The 25,936-nt window shown below is 42.0% G+C and overlaps 1 long non-coding RNA gene across 1 annotated transcript; it reads left to right on the forward strand.

Annotated features, from left to right (window-relative positions):
- On the forward strand, positions 1-25,609 carry LOC121824799 (uncharacterized). Its single transcript, XR_006066795.2, has 3 exons — positions 1-86; positions 13,022-13,064; positions 24,841-25,609. It is a non-coding gene; the product is annotated as an uncharacterized LOC121824799 (long non-coding RNA).
- Positions 25,610-25,936: the final 327 nt, after the last annotated feature.

The following is a 25,936-nucleotide window of genomic DNA, read 5'->3' on the forward strand; positions in this document are numbered from 1 at the left end:
GCCTGAGCCCATGGGCGGGGTGGAACCTCAGCAAGGTCTCTCTCCATTGAGTGTTCAGGCAGATGGTTTTCCTGCCAGGTTTTGAGGTAAGCTTTCTCCTGCATTTTGAAAGGGATGGACTGACCGGTCTGCACAGACCGGACTGCACGGACCACACAGGGACATAAGGGCCCATGGTCTGGCTCTCAAACGTGTCTTTACCCAGAGATCATGCTCTTAGTAAGGTTTGGGGGGCTTCTGTCTCTGGGTTTTTTCCCTTCTAAAGTGGCAGCAAACAGTGCTCTCCAGAAGCCTGGCCGTTAGCACAGTCTTTCCTTAAGACGGAGGAAGGGGGAGATGCTGAAGGATTGACCTAGGGGCCTCCAGCAGGGCAAGCAACTGGCCTACCCGTGAACTCTCCAGCTCCAACACTACTTTTAATTAAAGGATGTACACACCCCTGTAAAGTGTTTAAAATTATCCCTTGGCTTATCTTGTGCAGGAAATGTCTAGAGCTTTGGGCATTGTCCTCCTGAGGGAAGAAGACTCTACCAAATCAACCCTCCTACCTCATCTCATGAAAGGCCTGGGGCACTCTTCCCTCTCCACGCAGTCAGACCCTGTTTATTTATTTACCTGGGACATCGCCTGTCGGGTTTGTTGTCCCAAAGTCCCGCCTATCTTAACCCTTGTCCCAAAGTAGACTTTCAATTATATGGTCATCTTACTCACAAACCTCTTTGTTAAAGCAATTAATTGGAAGATGTACTTCTTAAAATTAAAATGAGAGGGCCAGTGAGATGGCTCAGCTAGTTAAAGGTACCTGATGCCAGACCTCCTGACCTGAGTTCCGATACCCAGGATCCATGTGGTGGAAGGAGAGAACCGACTCCCAAAAGTAATATCCACATGTACACCAGAACATGGACATGCCTACACACACACACACACACACACACACACACACACACACACACACACACACACTTTTTCCTTTTCCTCTCAAGTGGATAATTGCCTGGTTGAGACCCTCTGGACTAGGTGATTCTAGAAGCTGCCCAGTTAGGAAGGGGTGACTCTTACATTCACAGCCTGTAATGACCGACCCACAATTGTAAAGTATGTGAAACTCAAAATTACCAACACCCAACTCACCCGGTTCCCCCCAGGACACAGGTCTGAATTCCATGGTCATTAGGTGCCCCTTGCCTTAACACTCAGCTCTCTTGTGCTACCACTTTGTGGTGTGATTATCCCCAGCTACCGTGAGCTGCAGGAGCCAGGCATAATACCTGACTCACAAAAGAAATACACACAGAAGAGAACTCATCTTCAGACACACAGTGTAACACAACTCTCAGACTCCAAATCAAAATATGAGCCCAGGGCAGCACCTTGAGAAAAACAAAGCGATGACCATTTTCAAATTGGATGCTGATGTGGAAATACTGGTGGGTGAGTACTGTAGGTGTAATAATCCTAGGAAGAAATCAAGAAAGGGCCATGTTAGTATTTACCGGCAGACCACGGATAGTTGATGTTAAAGACTTTTCTCTTTGTGGAAGAAGTGATGTGGGCCTATCTCTTTCTTCGTCATCAAGGGGTGTGTCCCAGAAGTACTGAAGTGCTTACCAACTAGCTGGTGATTAGAGTACCTCAAAGTAGGATTTCTGTTTGTTTAGTTATCCCCAGGTCCTTTCTTGTTACTGCTGGTTTCATCAAACACAGTTCTCTTCAATGTCTATAATACATGTAAGAATAGAACCAACCATCAAAATGCCAGAGGTTAAAGAGGGGTGCCTGAGGATGTGCCCCAGTTGACAGGATGCTTGTCTAGTCTGTCCAAGGCCCTGAGTTCATTCCCCCAGCACGGCATACACTGGGTTTGGTGCTACATGCGGATAGTCTTGGTACTCCAGGGGTAAGGGCAAGACGATCAAAAGTCTCAAGTTATCTATCCTTGGCTACAAGATGAGTTGAGGCTGGTGTGGGCTACAAGGGGACACTGTCAACAATAAAATAAAACAGGTTAAAGACTACTCAAGAAGTAGTTGTATGAACTTGAGAATTTATTGATCTAGCAATGTATGTATTTTGCAACTAGAAGAAAATAATAAGTACTTTTTTGGTAACTATTTTCGAGCTACATTGAGGCATCCTTCAACTCCCTGTCTTCTGGCTCTCCCAGAAGATGTTAGATAGCCACCCAGTTGCTCAGATTTGCTTCAGCTGGAGGTTGAATAAGGGGATCATTTCAGTACTAAATCTAACCTTGGCATGATTTAAATTAGCCATAACAAATGGAGATTAATTTATAATTAAATAGAGAGTGGTAGAAAGAAAGCAACCAAATAAGACAACAAGTGTTAAAAGTATATTTTCCTTTATTATTCTTCCTAACTTTCGCTGCCCTCAAACTTGAAGTTAGCCCCCTGCCTATGCCTCTGGAGTGCTGGGATTCAAACATGCCCAACTGTACCCAGACCATTGCTTAAAAAAAAAAAAAAAAGTTTATTACAGAATAGGCAACTCCTGCTATTTTTTTTTAATTTAACTCAAGACTCTCAAAAAAAATTCCAATTGGAAATTTTTCTTGGAGGGCCACTGAGATAGCTTAGCAGTTAAAGAAAGAAGCTTATTGCCAAGACTGAACACCTGAGCCCTGTCCCTGAGACCGACATGGTAGAAGGACAGAACTCACTCCCAGAAGTTGTCCTCTGGCCACACACAGGTTTCTGCATGTAAATGTCCACCCTGCCCCCCACAATAAAGAAACAAACAAATAAATATTTTTTTAATTTATAGAAAATTACCTATGGCTTTATTTACTTATCTATTCATTCTGTAGATAATGGAACTAAAATGGACTCTAAAGAAGAGTTGTATGCTTGTACTATATACAAAAGAGAAGGAGAGAGAGGGGGAAGAAGGAGGGAAAAGAAGGAGAAAGAGGAAGAGAGGAGAAGAAATGATAGGAAAGAGAGAGAGAGAGAGAGAGAGAGAGAGAGAGAGAGAGAGAGAGAGAAATGGATAATGATGCTAAGCAGAGAATATTTTTTAAATGAATAAGCCATAATCTACAAACAGCTGAAGCATCATATAATCTTACAAAGGATGTAGGATGCTGAGTCTGAGGACTTAGCCCTACAGTGTTAGGAAGGCTGCTTAGTTTCCTCACCTGTAAAACAAGAATGCTAATAGCTAGGTTGTTTGTTGTTTTTTTTCCAAGTTGAGACAGTGACAGTCCCTTGAGATAAGGTTTCAAAAGTGTCCTGTAAACTTCTCATCCCACAAACATGAGCCATTACTAGTAAGGGAAGAATATACCAGCAACTGAAGTCAACCATTGTGACCCAAAGAACTCTAAGAGTGGATTGGGAAAGACATATCTATTCAGAAATAGTCAAGATTCATCACCTCCCTTTGACAATATTGAGAATATGTGTGAAGGAAGTGTGGGGCAGGGGAAGGCTGGTGCATGCCTATCATTTCAGCTGTTCTGAAGGTTGAGGAAGAATTAAAAGTTTGAGGCCACCTGGACAGTTTAGCCAGCCCGTCAAAATAAAATAGAAAGGGGCTGGGGATATTAGCTCAGTGGCAAAGTACCCAACAAAGACACTTGGTTCAATCCCAGTACTGAAAATCAATACAGTCTCAAAAGATCCAGCTGGAAAGTACCCAAACTACATGGCAGACATTAAATCCATACAGCAAATAAAATATAAGTATTGCTCAGGCTTATTATTAGCCTATAAATTGCAGATGAAAGATTGAGGGGGATAATATTTTATGGTTAGTAAGTTGATCAATACTAATCCAATAATGCTAAGGTTTGGAAGGTGGGAATCTGATCGATATGATACATTAGCAAAGACAATGTAAATGTGCCTAATCACTTTGGGAGAAAAGTAAAAAATCTAAAGTTGAAAATCTATGTATGTACATACATATGTGTGTCCATATATAAATTCTTCACTCATAGGTATATATCCTTTCCTTTAAAAAAATGCTTGCAAAACTGTACTGGCAACATTGTGCTTGTAATAGAAAAAAAATACCAAAATAACCTAAGTATGTATTTCAAGACTGTGAATAAATTATAGCACTCTGCTCAGATGACATACATCTTTAAAAAGGAACATACCATAACTGTGTGTTATCTGGGTAAGTTGGTATTTCACAGAATGAAGAAAGCTAATTTCAGAAGACTGCAGTAGATATAGTTTTGTTTTTCACTTCAGCCACAGAGAATTGAAGCTATATTTTTTGTTGGAACCCATGTGATAAAAAGTTTACATTTAACACAGAAGACAATGCTTTGAAGGGTATGTGTCTGAAGTGTTTCTCAAAGGCTCAAATGTTGAGGACTGGGTCTCCATTGCAGCAATGTTCAGAGATGTGGCTTTTAGCAGATTATTGGACTGTGAGTCCTCTCTCCTCATCAATGTATCATTCCATTGATTGATTTGATGGCTTACCATAAGGTAGTGAAAACTTTAGGAGATGGGGCCTCGTTAGAGGACTGTTGTAGAACATTATTTTAAGGTGTGTTACTTTTGTTTATTTTCCATTGGTTTAACTCTGTAAAGTTGTATTAGTGTGCCTGTCTAAAACACTGGTGATCTAATAAAGAACTGGCCGATAGCAAGGCAGGGGAAATGATAGGCATGGCTGGCAGTCAGAGAGAATATATTGAAGGAGAAATATAAGAGGAGAGGAAGAAAAGAGATGAAGGAGTGAAGAAAGAAGTAGCAGAGAAGGAGGAGGACTCCAGGGGCCAGCCACCCAGCTACACAGCAAGCCTCAGAGTAAGAGGAAGATTTACAGAAGTAAGAGAATGGAAAAAGCCCAGAAGCAGAATATAGATGGGATAATTTAAGTTAAGAAAGCTGGCTAGCAACAAGCCAAAGTAAGGCCAGGCATTTACCGCTGTGGATATCATTCTGTATAAATAAAACACTGATTGGCCAGTGGCCAGGCAGGAAGTATCGGCAGGACAAGGAGAGAGGAGAATTCTGGGAAGTGGAAGGCTGAGTCAGGGAGACACTGCCAGCCGCTGCCATGACAAGCAGCATCTGAAGATGCTGGTAAGCCACGAGCCACATGGCAAGGTATAGATTAATAGAAATGGGCTAAATATAAGAGTAAGAGCTAGACAATGATAGGCCTGAGCTAATGGCCAAGCAGTTTAAATAATGTAAGGGTCTGTGTGTTTATTTTATAAGTGGGTTTTGGGAATGGCGGGACTTGGTGGAAGCTGGAGAGAAATTCTCCAGCTACAATTTATAATTAAGTATAAGCCTCCATCTCCATGTGTGATTTATTTGGGAGCTGGGTGGCGGGTCCTCCATAAAAGTGAAAGAGCAAAAACAACCACAGAGGGCATAGGTAATTGGGGTGTAATCTTGGTGCATTTGGTTACTTTTCTGTTGCTGGATAAAACACAATGACCAAAAGGACTTGTGGAAGAATTTATTTTGGCTACGGTTCCAGAGGGAGAGTCCTTAATGGCGGGGTATGCATGGCTGGAGCCGGAAGCTGAGAGATCCCATCTTCAACTGCAAAGGGGAAGCAGAGCGAGCTAGAAGTGGAATGAGATGATGCAAACAGCACTACACACTCTAACAAAAAAGCAACTTTGGGGAGAAAAGAGTGTATTCATATTATAGCTCCCAGGTATAGTCCGTCATTGTGGGTAAATCAAGGCAGGAACTCAGGTGGCTAGTCACGTCACAGTCTCTATGAGTTCCTATGTGCATCAACCCTGTTCTGTCTAGAAGACCTTGTTTCCTTTGTGTCCTCCATCCCCTCTTGCTCTTACACAATCTGTCTCTTCTTTTCCAAAGTTCCCTGAGCCCCGAGAGGAGAGATTTAATGGAGACATCCCATTTAGGTCAGAGTGTTCCAAAGTCTCTCACTGCACATTGTCCAGCTGTGGGTCTCTGTACTTATTCCCAACAACTGCAAGAGGAAGCTTATCTGATGATGGCTGAGTGAGACACCAATCTTTAAGTAGAGCAGAGTGTCATTGGGAGTCATTTTACTGCTAGGTTCCTCTAGCAGAACAGTACTATTACCGTAGTATTTGATTTTCCCCCAGGTCCCTCGCCTGGATCAGCCTCAGATTCTTGACCACCTGAGCAGTGTCAGGCATGGGTTCCATCACATGAGTGGGTCTTAATTCCAATCAGATAATGGCTAGTTACTATGTGGAGTTGGTTTTCTCTTTCTACCTGTAGGTGGATTCCAGGGACCAAACTCAGGCCCCAGATTTGCAAGGAAAGAGCCTTTACCTGCTGAACCATCTCACGAGGCACCTAAAGTTACCATCTTTAGGGGTTTGCTAAGAACTTAAATGAGATTGGTGCAAGTTTTTCGAGGAACATCCAGTGGTTCTCAACCTTCCCAATGCTGCGACCCTTTAATACAGTTCCTCATGTTGTGGTGACCCCCAACCATAACATTATTTTCATTGCTACTTCATAACTGTAATTTTGCTACAGTGATGAATCATAGTGTAAATATCTGTGTTTTTTGGTAGTCTTCAGTGACCCCTGTGAAAGGGTTCTTCAACCCGCAAAGGAGTCAAGAGCCACAGGTTGAGAATCACTGTGGTAGAAGCATGGTTAATAAGATAGAAGTCTCACCCACAGGATGCAGGAGGGTAGGATGTCTGAAGAGTAAGTAAGGAGTTTTGTCTGAGATTGGAAGGCCATGTTGGGAAATAAATGAATGAATTGCTACCCAAGGTTGTACATGTTCAAGCCTTAAGCCTGGACCATTGTTACTTTGACATCAAATGTCTGTATGCGAAAGGAATATTATTTCTATGTCAGGAATCATCATGGAAGATGTTGATTGTGCAGAATTCCTGCCTCTTTGCTGGCAGAAGGCTTTACAGACCCTAGGATGAAGGTTCTTCTTCCTTCCTGCGTCCCCATAATTTCCCTGGCCTTCTATACCTCATGAAACATCCATGTGAAATTTGGTGGTAATAAATGGAATTGGCAAAAGTATTCCCTTGGCAGAATAATGATACAGCTTTGGGACTACCTTGACTTGACATTTGATCTATTTCTAACACTTCCTTTTTAATTTGAAAACCGGGCACCATGCTATAATGCTCGGTGCAAAACAGCTGGCTGTGTATGCCACAGCTTTATTGGGGAAGTGGCTATCCAAGGGAGTTCACAAGAGGATGAGTTGTCCACAAGTGGGGGCAAAGTTAAGACATACTGTTGTAGAATATTAAAGATGTGTTACAGTCTTTTATGCTGTGGAATCTTTGTTTAATGATACAAAGATGTGTTGCATTTTTTTTTTCTGAGACAGGGCTTCTCTGTGTAATTTTGGTGCCTGTCCTGGATCCCTCGCTCTGTAGACCAGGCTGGCCTGGAACTCACAGAGATCCGCGTGGCTCTGCCTCCCAAGTGCTGGGATTAAAGGTGTGCGCCACCGCCGCCTGGCTGTGTTGCCTTCTTTTATGTTGCATTTCTTTAACTCTGTGAAGCTGTGTTACTTTGCCTATTTAAAACGCCTGATGGTCTAATAAAGAGCTGAACCGCCAATAGCTAGGGAGCAGAGAGAAACAAGTGGGGCCGCCACCAGGCAGAGAGAATAAATAGGGAGAAGGAGAAAGAGAAGAGAAGAAGAGAGGACTCCCGGGGCCTGCCATCTAGACATACAACTAGTCACAGAGTAAGAAGGGAAGAAAGGAATATAAAAAGATAAAAGCCCAGAGGCAAAAGGTAGATGGGATAATTGAAGTTAAGAAAAGCTGGCTAGAAACAAGCCAAGCTAAGGCTGGGCATTTATAAGTAAGAGTAAGTCTCCATGTATTTATTTGGGAGCTGGGCGGCAAGCCCCCAAAGTGCAAAAAGTGAAAAACAACAGCAACAACAACAAACTCAACTACAGCATACAGAAGTTATTACTGCTAATGTGACCCTCCTTACACACTCTCCTAAGAAATCAAGGGACATTACCACCAGGGTGCTCTTCATGGAGCTCTTAAGTCAGTCAGGGGTATACTTTGATGAATCAGCACTCTTCCCTCATCTCTATAATGATGTAACAGTTCTAAGGAACCCATTATCAAGTTCCTCAGCTTGTATTCACTGTCCTGACAGTAACTTTGTACTTCCTGGACCTTCTGTTAATCTTGGACTTTCACAATCTCCTTTTCCCACTCAACAAAAGGAAGATCTCACTGCTTTGCTCTAGGCTATAAAGATACATCTGGAGCTGAAGGGATGATTAAGGTCATTGGTGTTGATGTTGCTATAGCAGTGAACCAGGAGCTTAATGCTCATGTTTATAAAAATGAACCCCAGGTGTGGAATTGAAGCGGAACCCTGTTGCATTCTAGCATAAGTAATATTTACTCATCGAGACAGAAATAATCAGAGGAGAAGGGATTTGTCCGTTCCATAAAAAATGGGAAGGTGTGTAAGATTTCAATTTATACAAATATGTTGCAGAAAAACACAGCAAGGTGAGCAATAAAAATCTCTTGTTCATAATGTATTTTACATTAGCGTACATTTCTGGGGAAATACACATATTTTAGAAGGAAGGGAAGAATAAAATATTGGGTCCAGAGATAATGTTTTTGTTTTTTAAATGAACCATAGTATCACCTCTTTCATTAACTACACTTACTAGAAATAATGCTTACACTTTTAATAGGTTTTATTTTCACTGCACCAGGAATTGTGTTCTTTGTTACTATGAAAGCATATCTCTAATACATGGTCAATACCTAAAAGATAGTATGCGTAAAGTTTTTTTTTAATCTTGTATTAATATTTGCATATTTTCTGGAAACTGCTAATTTCAACCTCCCACTATAGCTGGATACATCTGTGGGGAGCAGAGGGCACCCTGCCCTGGAACCCAATCTGCCTCCGCAAATTCTTCTCCCATCCTGCTCCCCACAGCAATCTCCCACCAGCTTTCCAGGACATCCTCAACAGTTTGTCAGGGTAACTTGTTCTCAAGCTGCATTGCTATTATGAATTAGGCAAAAATTAGAGAGATACAGCCTCTCTCTCCCTCATTTGGATCTAGAAATATTCTCTTTATAGATACATACTGCCTTTTTCTGGAGTATCTTTCCTATTTATGCCCTGTGCTCTTTTATGTAAGATTTTGACTCAACTCCTTAGGTCTGGAAAGAGCAAATTAGACACCAATTGAAGAGCCAATGAAATGGCTTGGGGTTAGGGGACTTGCCTCTGAACCCAATGGCCCAAGTTCAACCCCAGGGACCCACATGATAGAAGCAGAGACCTAACACCCATAGGGTGTTCTCTGACCTCCACTGAAGCATGCATGCCCCCACCACATGCACAATAAATGTAATAAAAATGAAACTCATTTATGCTTAGGATAGTGAATATTTCCTTTTAGTTTCATTTTATTATTAATATTATTGCCGTGTGTGTGTGTGTGTGTGTGTATGTGTGTGTGTGTGTGTGTGTGTGTGTGTATCGCAGTGCCCATGTGAAAAAGATAGCTGTTTTTGATGCAGGGTCTCTTTCGTCTCTGCCGTGCTGGGCTCTCAGGCTAGCTGACCAGAGTACCTCTGGGTAATTCCCATCTCTGCCTTCCATCTCACTGTGGGAATGCTAGGATTACAGATGGGCCCCAATGCAAACCAACATTTTAAGAAATAGTTCCTGGGGGATGCAGCTCATGACATTGGGTTTCCAGAGCAAAATTTTTGCTTGCTGAGGCGTCCTGCTGGCCCCACGATGGTTATTTCAGTCTATGAACTGTAGGGAGTGGAGGAAACCCCGAGTAAGTGAATTCGCATTTTTTTTTTTTTTTTTTGTTTTTGTTTTTTCGAGACAGGGTTTCTCTGTGTAGCTTTGCGCCTTTCCTGGGACTCACTTGGTAGCCCAGGCTGGCCTCGAACTCACAGAGATCCGCCTGCCTCTGCCTCCCGAGTGCTGGGATTAAAGGCGTGCGCCACCACCGCCCGGCGTGAATTCACATTTTGATGTGAGCACAGTATGTCAAGGATTCCAAGACCAATGGGCCCATGAGAAATTGGCAAAGCTGTTAACCTATATGAGCCAGGCTCAAGAAGAATGGCAAAGCTTTCCTTGTCTGTTTATGAGCTGTTGACCAATGTATTTAAAGACTAGCAACTGTGACTTCCTCCTCCTGGGTGGTTACAGCCAGAGACTTCTGGCTTACAGAGACCTCCAATGGACACCATCTAATCCTTTCTTATTTGCTGTACCGAATAAATATTCTGAGGGTCTGGTCAGCAGGCAGTAGCTCTAGAGAACCCCAAGTGACCCCAGCTTTGCTGTACATGTGTCTGTCCTTTCATTCCCTGGCCACCCCTAGCCAGGGTTCCAGGACCCAAGCCTCAAGGACATGGCAATGAACCAGACATATGTTGAAGATTTAGATCGTCAATGTATTTTGATAAAACTTTCAGTTTCCCCACAAAGGTCTAAACGTATCTTCATCTGCGTCCCATTTCCTCTTAAAACTATCAAGTTTATATCCATAGTTGCACCTCTCGTGTATAACAATATCATTTTTGTTGCTTTTAAAAGCTTTCCTAGATGGTTTCTAGGAGTGTGGTGAGAAACTTCTTGCTATTTAGCCCAGGCTTCCCCAGAACTCTCCATCCTCCTGCCTCAAACTCCTGGGTGCTGGGATTATAGGCTTGCTCAACCACACCCAGGCTTCACTAATCATTTTGAATTCTCTTTTCTTGACCACTCATTTCTGTGACTTTCTTTTTATTTCTGTACTTCATGATTGTTCTGTATCCGTCATCCTGGTATCTGCAGTTACTGAGGATATTAATCTAACGTCACTTCCTCTGGCATTTACTTACAGGGACTTGTTCGTTTGGGTTTTTTGACTATTGCTTGTGTGTTCTATTTATCTGTCCACAGTTACTTATGAGAAGGACGAGCATATGCTTTTACTGGGGAGCCACAAGGCTATGAGGTCAGTTAGCTAAGATTCTTAGCTAAATATAAAAATATCACATTCATGGGCTGACAAGACGATTTAGTGACTAAGCATGTGTGCTGCTCTTGCAGAGGATCAGGGTTCAGTTCTCAGCACCCATTTCAGGTGGTACACAACTGCCTGTTACTCCAGCCCCAGGGGATCTGACACTTTCTTCAGGCACCTGCACACACACACACACACACACACACACACACACACACACACACACAGTCTCTCTTTCACACTCCCACATACACACATGCACCAGGGAACACAGAGTAGCAAAGACCCATTTTGAGCAAAACAGAAAAGGAGATAGGTTCCGGGGGAAGAGAACCAAGGGTCATGAAGAATAATGGACGGCAAAGTCCCCTCTCAGCCTCAGCTCAAGGAAAATTCCCCTCGCATTGGGGTCAGAAGATCTCTATAACATTTTCTCTATGAGATTTCCCAGCGACAGCCAGATTTCTCCTTTCTACATGGGAATAGTGCCTAAGCTGTTTCATAAACACATCCCGACTGAGTACTGGACACACGGGGGCAGGCGGCTTTCCTTGTTAAGTTCACAGGTTTGGGGCTCAGAACACTTCCATACAGGAAGCACAAATCGTCCTGAGGTAAGAGCTACAGTGTGTCACTCAAGATCCCAAATGTGAGCTTCCTGTTCGCCCTCCACGGAACTGAGTTTTCGCCTGCAGTTTGCAAGTGCCTGTAACCCAAAGGAGGGGGAATGGAGTGAGTATTCTGTGCCTGTTACATAATTCACAACATCTTAAAATAATTCTGGTTTGTACTGCTTCATCAGAGGTTTGCCCGTTTGGAGGCAGGCATTCTGTGAGATTTTTAGCTGACGAACCATGGGCAGAAGAGGCTGAGAAAACAGGTTTAAAAGCAGGGGTGTGTTGGCTCTCTGTTGCAGTTTTCTTTGTCTTTATTCCAAGGACAGGCAAGTCTCCAGACTGTGAATGGTGTGATAGCTTAGGTTTCAGAATGGGAGAACTAAAGAGTCATCTTGGGGTGCATGTATGAGAACATAGCCTTTGCTTTGAGCTTATGCATCTGAGGAGTTCAGTGCAACAGCATTACCTGCCTCACCCCGAGGGATGCAAGTCTGGCCCTGGTTTCATCTGGGTTTCTATGATCCACTTTGGCAAAAAGCAACTTATGAGAGAAGGGTTCATTTTTACCCACAGTCCCTGGTTACAGAGGCTTATTAGAGAGTTATTATAGAGAAGTCAAGGCGGCTAGTACTGCACATCCCTAGGGAAGAGCAAAGAGGAACATACGTGAATGCTTAATGCTCAGCTTGCTGCTTCTACCCTTAAATAATCCATGACCCGGAACCAGGGAATGGTGCTGTCCACTTTTAAGCAGAGCCCTCCCATATCAACGAAGGTAATCAAGAAAATCCCCCACAGACATGCCCTCAGGCTATTCTGATCTAGACAATTCCCAGACTCCCTTCCCACGTGACTCCACATCTTGTCAAGATAAACAGTTGAAGCTAACAGTCAGACGTCCCAAATGGGGAGAGGAAGGATTTCAGTGTGGTGCTAGCTACAACTACCTAATAAGCATTTGATGGGCCATCTCAAATCTGAACCCCAGTTTATTAACCTATAAAGTAGAACTAAAAGTTCTCCTGTCTGCTCCCCAGGCTTGTTTTGGGTGTCCTGAGAAGGTGTTTGAGAAATGTAAAGCATGTGCAAATACTTGCCTAGAGTACCTCTTGCAACATGGAGCCAGTGTACTCTCATATGTTAAATGCCAACCTCACGAAGAAAACACCGGAGGAACCCCCAAACTCATGGTCTAAGTGAGATAACTGTGGAATGAAGGGCTTGAAAATTTCAGCAGAGTGGAACCGCTGCCATCCAAAACATCTCAATGACCACACACGCCCTCTCTGACAACCCTACTGCTTCCAAGATGCCCCAAAGCTTTTGAAACGCTATCATAAGTTAACCATTTGACGAATAAAAATAAAACCAAAGCCGATTTTAGGAGACAAGAGTTTGTTTCAGTGTAGAAAATAATCGCCTTTTATGCTTTGTTACAGGAAAGCGAACACAGAGCTGGCTTACCCACCACAATTTCTCCAGGTGAGTGTGCTAAACCACTTCAAGCTCCAAGTGCCTTTCCTTCCCGAGCCCCTGGAGGGGGGCTGATCCTTATCTCCCAATGAGACCACCCTATTACAAAAAGCAAAAACGGAATCTTGGAACAAGCCTTTTCTATCATTTTCTGGCAAACAGAAGGACGGGAGAAGATGTCATGACTTGGGAATTTGGGAAGCTGGTTAACAGGTTCTACCTCGGTAACAGAGACTATAAACCCATCACTTCAACTGTCAGCAGGGAGGTACCACTGCCTGGGCCTTGTGACATTGTTGTTTGGGGCCCTCCATTTGCTGTGATATGAAATGTCCAAACGGGTCAGGCAGGGCCCCACGGTAATGCTCGGAAGTGCTGCGTTGATGGGCACCACAGTAAGAATAACAATGGAGAGTGAATAATTACACACCAGACCGTGTGTACCTCCTCTTACTAAATACCTGGAACAAATTACCCCTCTCTGTCCTTTCTAGTTTTGCATTCGGAAGACCAAAAGATTCAAATTGTGTTTTGAGCTGTCAATAAACTTCACTGGCCATTTGGGTTCAAATTAGCTGTTAAGTAATTTTCTCTTAAACTGACGGTCTATATTTTTAAATTTTTAAAGCTGTGCTTTATTTTTTTATTCAGCAGTACCACTTACATATTCAATAACACTATAGAATAATTAATATGGTTTTAAACAGAAAGATAAAAGGAGAAAATTTCACGTTACCAAGTCCCTCCCACCAAAACAAATCTCTCTTCCTAAGTGGGTCAATGCGGCAGATGTACTCAGTGGCTAATCATGTCTAATTCCTATTGTCCTAATGGCCAATGGAATTAAAAAGAAAGCTCGGCTTTCAAAATCACTGCCTCAAAGGAATATTCTTTTGAATTGCAAAATGGTTCTTGCTGCTTTAATACCCAGAGAGCTAGATCTACTCATCTACCACAGGCGGTTGGTGGTGGGGGGTGGTGGTGGTGAGGAAGGGCTGTGAGGGAAGAGGGTGGGGGTGGCATTTGGGAATTGACACACAACTCAAAGTAGGGAAAACTTAGCTTTATCTCCTCTCTGAGCTACAGTCTGAGGGCTAAATAAACTTCACTCTGCAGTTATGCCCGGGTTAGCCATTTAAGTGATGTTTTAATGCAAAATGAAAACTTGCTTGTTCTAATTCCTTCCTGCCAATTTACTCTGCCGTGAACATGATGATTTCATGTCTTCAAACTCTTTCTTGGTTACATAATAAAAGGTGACCATTCATTTTTAAAACATACATTAAAATTTCCAGTTGAAATAAGTAATCCTAGACTAAAAGAGCATCTAACAGCAACATGGGAATCTTCATCACTTGTGGTCCCAGTTCTGACCTTTGGAAAGGATGTCTCTGCAAGCTGGAGAACATAATCATCAGAGAGTGCTCTTTATTGCTTCTAGCCCCAACATCTCAGCTTTAGAGTTCCATTTGGCAGAGATCCCTTACCCTCAGCAAGCTTTAAGGGATCCTTCCTAATATGGAAATTCCACCATAAGCATACCCTCGATTAACATTTGAAAGTGTTGAGCCAAAACATGCTTTCACAAAGTTATCATACTGTCAGATAAATAGTAAAGAAATATTATATGAAAAAGATCAAGAGATTTCCCTGCTCAAAGACTTCCTTCCCAAAGTTCAATATCTTTATTGAAGTGAGCTTACCTGGCCTTTGTTTATAGGATTCTTAGTTCAAGGTAATTTTGGAAAGTATTTTTTCCCATACTTGTGTGTGTGTGTGTGTGTGTGTGTGTGTGTGTGTGACGCATGCTTGACCGTGTAAGCCACAGTGTTCATGTGGAGGTCAGAAAACAACTGTGGGAGTCAGGGGTCAGTTCTGTCTTTCCATCATGTGGGGCCTGGGGATCTACTACACATCCTAAGGCTTGGAGACTGGTACCTTTACCTACTGAGTCATCTCTCTCACCACTAAATGCAGGCTTCTTTTGTGTAGCTCCACATATTTTGAAATATTCTGTGTAGTAAACATCCACCTGATTTCTATCTGAAAGCATTGAACTAGAGAATACTTATTAAGTATTCTTAGGAGGCTACGGGGGTGCATGATTTTCCTCTAATGATCTCTACAAATACGATACATTGGCAGCTTTGTTATCTCTTAGGCAGACTGATGAGCCATAAGACATCTTCAAGTGCCATCATTGTATCTCATAAGAAAACATTCCAGGACATGTGCTGATGTGGCCCTTTGGGTGGCAGAATCGACCAGTGGGCATGAACTGGTAGTGGCTTCCCCCAGGGGCATTACCTCCCTGGGACTGTGGCCTTGTGTTCTCGGCTATAAGAGTAATGTATAGAAGGCTTTTACTGTAGTTTCTTTTTTCCAGCCGTTGTTGGAGGCGAGACAGTTAAATGAGAAGGAAAGAGTGGAAAAGCAAAGATGCCCCTTGTGTAAAATCTGCTGTGTCCCTTGTCCTTCTGCCTTACATACCTGTCAGTTTATACCACATTTTTTTGATCTGCTGGTACCCAGTGGTCAGGATAGTCACAGGTCCATGACTAGTATGGTATAGCATCGCCCATCACAGAAAAAAAAATACATTCACTTGTCCTCTGACACAATATGTTTTTTTTTTTCCCTTCCCGACGGTGGCAACAGTTTTCAGGACCCAAGCAAAGCATTCACTTTTAAGAGAGATCTTGAACAATAGTCGCATCTGTTTCTCCAAAGCCAGCCGGGCTCAGCACCGCTGAATTCATCTTCAGCTCTGAGTAGAAAAGGGCATTGTTAGAAGAATAACCAGACAGGCTTTCATCTGCTCAATTGCAAGGCTTTAATTTTTCAGATGTAAAGTATAATAAAAAGCCTTTCAACCCCCTACCCCCACCTCCATTCTCCTGTAAACTTTGTGAAACCCTGCATGTTGAACTAAATGATATTGAGAGCCACTATTTCTTCCTGTGGCTACACTGCAGACTTCAAGCTAACAAGATTCATATCAAAAGGTTGCATTGCACTAGGAACAATGTCTGATACCAGAGCAATTTGTTTAAAAAATGAGGTAGCATGTCTGCATCTGCTGTTATGGCCATGATATTTATGCTTGTAAGAATGAAGTTACTCATTCCAGAATGGTAACAAGATGTCTTTCATGTATCATTAAGATAACTTATGTCAAGCACTTGGCAAAATTATTGAAGCCGTTTCAATATTACTAATTTATTACAAATATCTTGTAAGAAAAACCAGTAGACATTAATTAGTGATCAATGAAGATGGACTCTTCCTCTTGGCTCGCTCTCATTTGACTTCCTAATAACCAGTTTGCTTTTTCCCCCTAGCGTGGGTCAATATGAAATGAATCCAAGTCGTTTCACACTTCCATTTTCTAATAAACTGAAACTCTTTAAAGAAATTAGTGATTCTCTTGCATGTTCTTAATCCTCCTGGATGTTATAAATCATGTTTTTATCCCATAGATTTTACATACTTATTTTCTCTTTAATTACTGCACACTAACTGGATAGTTCTAGGGGGTAATTTTATTAGTTCTAAGACATTTTAAAATGGACTTATTCTAAAATTAATCATATTTGACTTTAGAGTACAAACATCCCCCTCATTATTGCTCTACTGGTTAGGGGAAACTAATTTTCAAAATGTTTAACTAAAAGCATAAAATGGAGGGCATTAATCTTTAATTTCTTAATCATTTTGGCCCTCATTTTTTGTTTGTTTGTTTGTTTTGACTCAATATTTGGCACTCAAAGCTCCCGTTAATTTAAGCTAGATTCCAGGAGGTTAAGAATCTAATTCTTTGATGTTTTTTTCCTCAGCCCAGGATCCAAGAGAGTCTTGTTATCTAGTGCACTACAGCAGTGGGATACATTTGAGTAAGAGTTAGACCTTTGAACCGTCAGCCTATTGAAGGGATGCTGGGCCTGGGACAAAGAGTTAAGCCTTTCCTGTGTTGCTGTGGAAGTTACGCATCCTGGTAATTTACCACATCACTTAGCAATTGCTAAGTTATAAGTGAACATTAAAATGGGGGAGGAAAAGAAGAAAAAAATAACTACAGAACAAAGATAAGCAGGGTCATTATCCTGGGGACACAATCTGTTTTGGAAAATTCCACCATGCGGTTACTTTCTTAATGTACAGATTATCGTTTAATTTGATTGGGGGGTGGTGGTGGTCCTATTCTTCTTTCACTTCTGTTATTGGAAAGTCATATTTTCCCCTAGTGGCTTCAGCATGGTCGCTTACACACTCACACATTGATTATTTCTCTTGGCCACAGTACAAATGAGCTGGAAGCAGATCATCTCCTTGAGTTTCTCCTTCACCCTTTCAGCATTCACTCCATTGAAAACTGGATTTAAGTGCCTGTGTGGTCCTGCACGTCTCTAATCCCAGCCCTTGGGAGGTGGAGACTGAAGGTCCCGTAATTAAGGTTATCCTTAGGTACATAGTGAAGTTGGAGCCAGCCTGGACTATATGAGACCTTGTCTCAAAACAAAACAAAAATAAAATTGAAATTGTAGGGGGGCTGGAGAGATTGCTCAATGGTTTAAGAGCACTGGCTGCTCTTCCAGAGGGCCTGGGTTCAGTTCCCAGCATCCGCATAGCAGCCTACAATCACTTGTAATGCCAGTTCCAAGGGATCCAACATCCTCTTCTGGTTTCCATTGGATACCACACACATGTGAAACGCAGACATACACTCAAGTACACACATATGCACATAGTAGAAAATTGAAGAAAAATAATTTTGCATTTGTAATAATATCTTTTCCAAAATATAATAATCTTTTCCATAGCTGTATGATATGAAGGAAGAAGTAAACACTCGGGACAGAGGACAATCGCAGATGCCCCTACTGCTGGTTTGGGGATTTTGTTTTGCAACCATGGCGTCTAGTTTTTTGTATGTTTTATTTTATGTAATCCTTATAACACAAAGCAGGTACATATGTAGAAAGAAACTTGCCCAAATCACCCAGCTGCACCTCAAATATCCTGACTGGAGCTGCAAGCAGATCTATCTCATTCTATAGCCAACTGTATCATATTTTCAAATGGACTAGAATGGGGTGGAATGGAACAGATCTCTATTGTCAACTAGCCTGCCTCATCATCAGCAAGCTCTGGCTTCCTCAGGAGACCAGCATACAAAATTCAGGCAAGGTCATTGCCACTTTAACAAGCGCAGCCTTTTTTTTTTTCATTTTGGAGAATTCACCAGAATGGCAACTATCATCTGTATTTCCAGCCACATTCTGATCACAGTGACTGGGGTAATCTCTAAGGACTGGGGACATGTCCTCTGCTAAGTCATCAGGGTCCATTCATGTCAGTACAGAAACCTTTTCCAACATACACAGGCAAATCCATTTTGCCTCTACCCCATTCCAAAGTGGTTTTCACACTTTTTAAGGTAGTATAGAAACATCCACTATTAATACCAATTCCAGTATTAGTCTGTATGTCTACTATAATAAAACCTTAAGGAATTTAGAAGTTATACAGAATTATTTTTTGGAGCTGGAGTCCTGCAGGCCCATGGCCAAGTTGTAAGCAGATCTGGTGTCTACTGAGGATCTGTTTTTTATTGGCTGTGCTTTCTCTCTGTTCTCAGATGATGAAAACAGAAAGCAGCTCCTTTTCTTCATTTTATAAGGTTGTTAATTCTATTCACAAGGGTGGAGCCATCATTAATCACTTCCCCCCAAGCCTCACCTTCATCCAATCATCTCATTGACTATTAGACATGAGCTGGGAAGGTGGCCGTCAACATTTAGACTACAGAGATTACATTGATTAAAAATAATGGCCACTAAATTAATATTTTATATTATGGTTGTAAAGGCAGTTATAAGATTTTTGAGACATGCCCACTTCTGAAACACTAGAAATTGTTAACAAAATTCAGACTTTTTCAAAATAGGAAAGGAAATTACTAGTTTTTTTTTTTTTCAACTAAATGCCTTGTGATGCCAAAATGTTCTTTTCTTTAATTCATTCCTCAGTGATTGCAGAGGTAACTTGACTCCTTAATCTTGGGACTTTTAAGTTAACCTACAAATATGGCAATAGGCAGATAGTCCTCCAACCTGGGTTGGCTTGTTTGAATTTACAATCCTTCTGTCTCTTCTCCTGAGAACTGGAATTACAGTGATATGCAACCATGTCTGACTCCAAGTTGGGTTTTTAAATGACAATTTCAAAATCACTTGAAAAATATTTAAAACGTGAAATGTAACTGAAATATTTGTGGACCCCAGAGTTGATGGAATAGTTTTTGCTCTGTTCCCTTAATAGAAGAAGATAAGGGGTTAGTAATAGTGTTGTAAATTGATCAATATATCTATTCAATTGATGTGAAAATGAAAGCATTGTGGTTGTTTCTGATATACTTAGTAATTAATAACTTAAATCACGCTTTCTTTAAAAGTTAAGCTGTTGCCAGGCAGTGGTGGTGGCACACACCTTTAATCCCAGCACTCGGGAGGCAGAGGCAGGCAGATCTCTGTGAGTTCGAGGCCAGCCTGGGCTACCAAGTGAGTTCCAGGAAAGGCGCAAAGCTACACAGAGAAACCCTGTCTCGGAAAAAAAAAAAAAAAGTTAAACTGTTGCCTGGCGGTGGTGGCACACGCCTTTAATCCCAGCACTTAGGAGGCAGAGGCAGGCGGATCTCTGTGAGTTCAAGGCCAGCCTGGACTACCAAGTGAGCTCCAGGAAAGGCGCAAAGCTACACAGAGAAACCCTGTCTCAAAAAACAAAACAAAACAAAACAAAACAAAAAAAAAAGTTAAGCTGTTAAAAAGGAGGCAAAGCCTAAAACTACTAGAAAGACATGCTTAAATATTTTTAATGTGTTATTGTGACAACTATGGTGATCTAAAGAGAATAATTTGATGAAGTCTCACACCTGTCATGTGACTTCAACACTATCCACCCATAGCCAATCTTCTTTCATCCCCTCTTCCAGCCCTCACAGTCTATCCCAAACAACATATCCTTGCTTCCGAAGTCCTTCAGTGGGCTCTCTGATAGACAGAAAAATTTTAGAAGCCATGACCTCAATCCCCAAATTCCAATAATATCCTCCTGTCAGCTACCTGGTAAGTGAGAGCAGAGTTCTCACGTCACATCATTTTATACTTCATGGGAGTCAGGGTCAAAACACAGCTCACATAGTTCAGTGGGCCGATGGCTTTTTAGGAAAAACAAAAAACAAAATAAAACAAAAAAGGTTATTTGATCTATAGTACAGCTCAGGTTCAGGACTTTTTTTTTTTTTTTTTTGGATTATGTCTCTGTACTGGCTGGTTTTATGTGTCAACTTGACACAAACTAAAGTCATAAGAGAGGAAGGAGCCTCAGTTGAGGAAATGCCTCCATGAGATCCAGCTGTAAGGCATTCTCTTAATTAGTGATTGATGGGGTAGGTGACCAGTCACTGTGGGTAGTGCCATCCCTCACCTGGTAGTCCTGGATTCTATAAAGAAAGCAGATTGAGCAAGCCAGTGAGCAGCTCCTCTCCATGGCCTCTGCATTAGCTCCTGCCTCCAGGTTCCAGCCCTGCTTGAGTTCTGGTTCTGACTTTCTCCAATGATAGACTGTGATCTGGAAATGTAAGCCAAATAAACCGTTTCCTTCCTTGTAGTTGGTGTTTTCTTTGTGTCAACAACCAGCTCCCAAATAATGACACAGAGAGTTCTTATTAATTATGGATGCTTGGATTTGCTTAGGTTTGTTTCACTAGCTCCTTTAACTTACTTTAATCTGTTTATTCACCTACACTTTGCCTAGGGGCTTGTTACCTTTCTTTCATTCTGTATGTCCTACTTTCCTGCTTCCTCCATGTCTGTCTGTCTGGCCCCTGGTGTGTCCCTGGTATCTCCCTGGTATCTCTTTTTCTTTATTCCTCTGAGCCTAAATTCCTCCCTGCCTAGAAGTTCCATCTATACCTTCTCCCTCGATATTGCCTGTTCAGCTTTTTGTTAGACCAATCAGGTGTCTTAGGCAGGCAAGGTAAAACAGCAACACACTTTTACATAGTTAAACAAACGCAACACATCTTTGCACAGTTAAACAAATGTAACATATCTTTGCATAGTTAAACAGATATTTCACAACACTCCCCTACTTGCGTTTTGGTCATGGTGTTTCATCTCAGCAATAGAAATTCAAAAAGTCTCCAAACCACCTGTACTCTATTGGTGAAATTATTAAGGCCACGCCACATAGTTAAAAGGAAGATTTATTTAGTGGGTAACTTACAAGTGAAGGGATAGGTAGGTCGCGGGGTTTGGGGAAGGTGTATCGCAGTCCAGCGGTGTTCTCTGGAACTCTGCTCGGTCAACCTCAACCATCCAGGCTCTGGGAACCGAAAGAGCGCTGGCCCATCCAGCTGGGGTCTCTAGGCGCCTCCCTTGGCCCACCTTGTAGGCGTGACAGTTGCCGAAGCCTCAATGGGGGTTAGAACTTCCAGATCAAAGCTGGAATGGCTACCCACTACAATACTCTGAATTTCTGAAAGATTGTTATTAGAATTACAAGTAAAAGTCTTCTGATGGAGTCATTTTTGTCCCTCAGGACAGTGTCTAGAGGCATTTTTGGTGGTCACAGAAGGGAGAAGTGTTACTGACATGTAGAGAGGAAACTAAATTAGCTACTTTAGGTCACACAGTGCTCAAGATGACTCCCTAAGACCTGGGCCCTAAAAGTCCCACTAAGAACCATCCTTACTGAAGAGTCAGTGGACCTGAGAAACTTTTGAGGCATGGTCAACCTTAGCTTTCAATCACTCCCCTCCCCCCCTTTTTTCCGTTTGTCTACATATTTTGCCATTCTTCAGATTTTAGGTACTAATTGACTAATATCAATTGTAATCATTTTACAAAACATTTCACTTTTGTTTTTAACTCTGTGTGTGTGTGTGTGTGTGTGTGTGTGTGTGTGTGTGTGTGTGTGTGTGTGTGTCATTTGGGATAGGTATGTGCAAGCATTTGCAGGTCCTCTCAGAATTCAGAAGGCATGGGATACCTTGGGACTGGAGTCAAGGGTGTTTGTGAGTTAGTAACTGTGGGTACTGGGAACTGAACTCAGGTCTTTTGCAAGGGCAGTGTGTGTTCTTAACTGCCAAGCCATCTCTTCAGCCCCTAATTTTTAATTATATTTCAGCATAGAGGCTGAACTATATCATAGGTGGAAAAACTGTGGATGAATAAGGAAGGTCCCAAAATGCAAAATAGGATTAACCTTAGCGCCACAACCAAATTATGTTTTGACTAAACTAAAATAGTCAGAAAAGTTGATATTCTCAATGAGATTAAGATTAGGGTATATTTATTATACACATCAGGGTAAGTCTCATTTTATAAACTGCTCATTCCAGATTAGTTCAACTAGCCAAGTAAACTCCCCCTGGTAAAACCGTTAGGAAAATTGAGAAAATGTGGCACTTATAAAATTATCTGCAATTTTTTCAAAAAATTGGTGTGAAAGGCAGTAATGTGCCTCTCACATATACAGCTATAATTACGTTTGAAAATAACAGCCATCTGTCCTGTCTTTGAAAAAATAAAACCGGATTATTTAGGGGAAAATGGAAAGGTTATCTAATTTATAATGGTTCAAGTCATTAAAAGTTAGTCACTTAAAATACACTAAAGAAATTCATTTTTTCTAGGCTCAGCCTGGTTTATTATTTTTTTAAGAACATGTTTAAGTCCTAGTATTCTGGTCTTCAGAGCACAGCTTTCAGTTCCATGCTTGCTTTGTAAAACCATCTAGGTTTTTCATGTATTTTATCTAGTGGTGTGTGTGTGTGTGTGTGTTTGGTGTGTATATATGTATGTGTGTGTGGTATGTATATGCATGTATGTGTATGCATGTGTATGTGTGTGTGGTGTGTATGCTTGTGTATGTGTGCATATATGTGTGTGTGGTGTGTGTGTATGGTGTATGTGTGTGTGTATACATGTGTGTGTGGTGTATATGTGCATGTGTGTATATATACGTGTGTGTGGTATGTATATGCATGTATGTGTGTGCATGTGTATGTGTGTGTGGTGTGTATGCTTGTGTATGTGTGCATATATGTATGTGTGGTGTGTATTCATGTGTGTGTGGTGTATATGTGCATGTGTGGTATGCATATGTGTGTTTATGTGTGCATGTATGGTGTGCATATGTGTGTGTGTGTATATGCATGTGTGTGTGTTTTTGTGCACATGCTATGGTGTCCATCAGAGGACAGCCCATGACAGTCAGTTCTCTTATTTTTCCTTGTTGGTTCTGGGGGTCAAACTCAGGTCATCAGACTTGGTGGTAAACACCCACTCAGCTGTCTCTCTGGCCCTTAAAATTATCTTTGAAAAGAGAAAAAGTGGCCAATAGAATGGCATACACTTAGAGAATGTGTAGTGGGTAAAAGAATATGTTACTCTTAAAATATTTTAAACTCAAAGATGGAAAACAGGATAAGGTGAAGAACCATATGAAATATGAAGTAATTGTATTTTGATATTAACATCAAAGCCTTGGCTGTGAATTAACAACTCAATTATTAGCTCACTGCATACGTTAATGGCTTCACTCAGCCTACATTAATGTATTGGCCCACCTATATGAACGTAATAAAATCACCCTTTATTATGAAAATGAACTTGTATAACTATGAATTTATTTGGTGATAGTGTCCTAATTTGTAAGAGATTGCTTTTGAAATATTTTTAACTTTATAATAAAAACATAAATTTAAAAATATTGTGTGACATGTGATTGGCTGCAAAGGCCAGAAACTTAACTCCAAGAACATTAACTAATGATTAAATAAGACTCCAATGATCCAGCCATGGGATCCCTGTTAATGGTCTTCCTTCCTCTACTAACACTTTTCCCCTTGATGAAGAGCTTGGCTTTCACTGTGGAGATGGGAATATGACACACCCGCCCTACCCTGCTTCCCTTGCAGCTATCATATGGGCACACAAGCCAGTGCCAATCAATGAAACATAGGAGACATCTGCTTAAGACTCTTGTGTAGACTTTTCTCCTTGATTAAAGTAGAGAGAGAGGCCTTCAGGAGGATCTAGTTTTATTGGGTATAACTGCATGAGGATATGATGCTATAGAGACTGCATAAGAAGTGTGGGCCAAGAACTGATTTATTCTTCTGAATCGATGCTAGAAAAATCTATGACTGCTCCTTGCTCCATGAGGAAAAGAAATGTTTTTTCTTCCCGTGTGTGTGTGTGTGTGTGTGTGTGTGTAAATGCACTTGTGTGTATATGAATGTGTGTGTGCATGTGTGTATATGTGTGTGTATGTGAATGTGTGTGTTCACATGTGAATATGTGTGTATGTGTGTTTCAAGAATATTCCTTAATTGCCTTCTCTCTTACTCTTTTTGAGACAGGGTCTCCCAGTCAAACCCAGAGCACACCAATATGGCTAGTCTTGCAAGCTTGCTCTAAGGATTCCCTGATTCTGCTTTGCATTACAGGCACGCACGCATGCCCACAAAGCTCTTACACAGACTCTGACATTCACGCTCTTATCACTTCATGCCTTAACCACTGAGCCATCCTCCCGACCTCCATATTCACTTTCGATGAAATGTTTTATTGTGTGTAGTCAAAAGCACTCTCACATTGCAGACGAAAGGCGTGACTGGCTTCAAAAGATTGAGAAGCTCACTGAACGTTTCTCTGTACTTCTTGGTGTTGGCTTCATTGTTGGTCCCATGGAGGTTCAAACTAACATCCTCTTTCAGTTTCAGGTCAAGAGAAATATCCCACAGAAAAATCCCCAGAGCAGGCCCAGAGTTCGTCCCGTCACTTGACGAGTTCTACACTGTACAGACAGCATCCTCTGGCAAAAGGGGCACCACACATACTGAGTGGGTCTCCTGACCACTGCCAGGGCTAGCAATGGCTTCCGTCCCACCCAACGTACACAGAGTGCGGTGATTGGCCAGGGGAAAATGCAGGCGGCTGCAGTGCAGACGAAAAGAGTAAGGAAATGGGGCCCAGATGTTCAGTGCAGTAGTGAAAGCAAATGGGTGTTGACATAACTCACATACAGGATGTAAAGTGACAAAGAACGACGCGAGCAGAGAAACTTCAGTTCTACTGGCCGGCTTATAAAGAAATCCATCTGCAGAGATCCACGGCTGAGCCCCAGGCGGAGCTCCAGGAGCCCAGTCGTCGAGAGAGAGGAGGGACTGCACGAGCGAGAGATATTGAGACCATGATTGGAAAAAGCACAGGGACAAATAGCGGAACTAGTGGAAACACATGAACTGTGAACCAATGGCTGAGGAGCCCCCATGGAACCGGACCAGGCCCTCTGGATAAGTGAGACAGTTGATTAGCTTGAACTGTTTGGGAGGCCCCCAGGCAGTGGAGCCAGGACCTGTTCTTGGTGCATGGGCTGGCTGTTTGGAGCCTGGGACCTATGCGGGGACACTTTGCTCAGCCTTGGTGTAGGGAGGAGGAGACTGGACCTGCCTCGGCTGAGTCTACCAGGCTGGAGACCTTGCTTTGGAGGAGGTAGGAATGGGGGATGGATTGGGAGGAGGGCTGGGCGATGGGAGGAGGGAGCACGAGGGAATCCGTGGCTGATATGTGAAATTAAGTTAATTATAAAATAAAAATATTAAATAAATAAAAAAAGAAAAGAAAAAAGAAATCCATCGCTGAGCTCTGGATATACTCTATCATGTAGGTGCTGGGGGATCCGGAAATGAAGGCATGCAGCGTTGCCTCTTCCAATGTGATGAAGGAGACAAGGGAAGACAATGATGACAAAACGGATAAATGTCCTGCACACACACAGGGTTTTGCAAAGCAAAGGTAGAAGAGGACTGT

This window comes from Peromyscus maniculatus, chromosome 21 (assembly GCF_049852395.1).
Source record: "Peromyscus maniculatus bairdii isolate BWxNUB_F1_BW_parent chromosome 21, HU_Pman_BW_mat_3.1, whole genome shotgun sequence".
Taxonomy (NCBI): domain Eukaryota; kingdom Metazoa; phylum Chordata; class Mammalia; order Rodentia; family Cricetidae; genus Peromyscus; species Peromyscus maniculatus.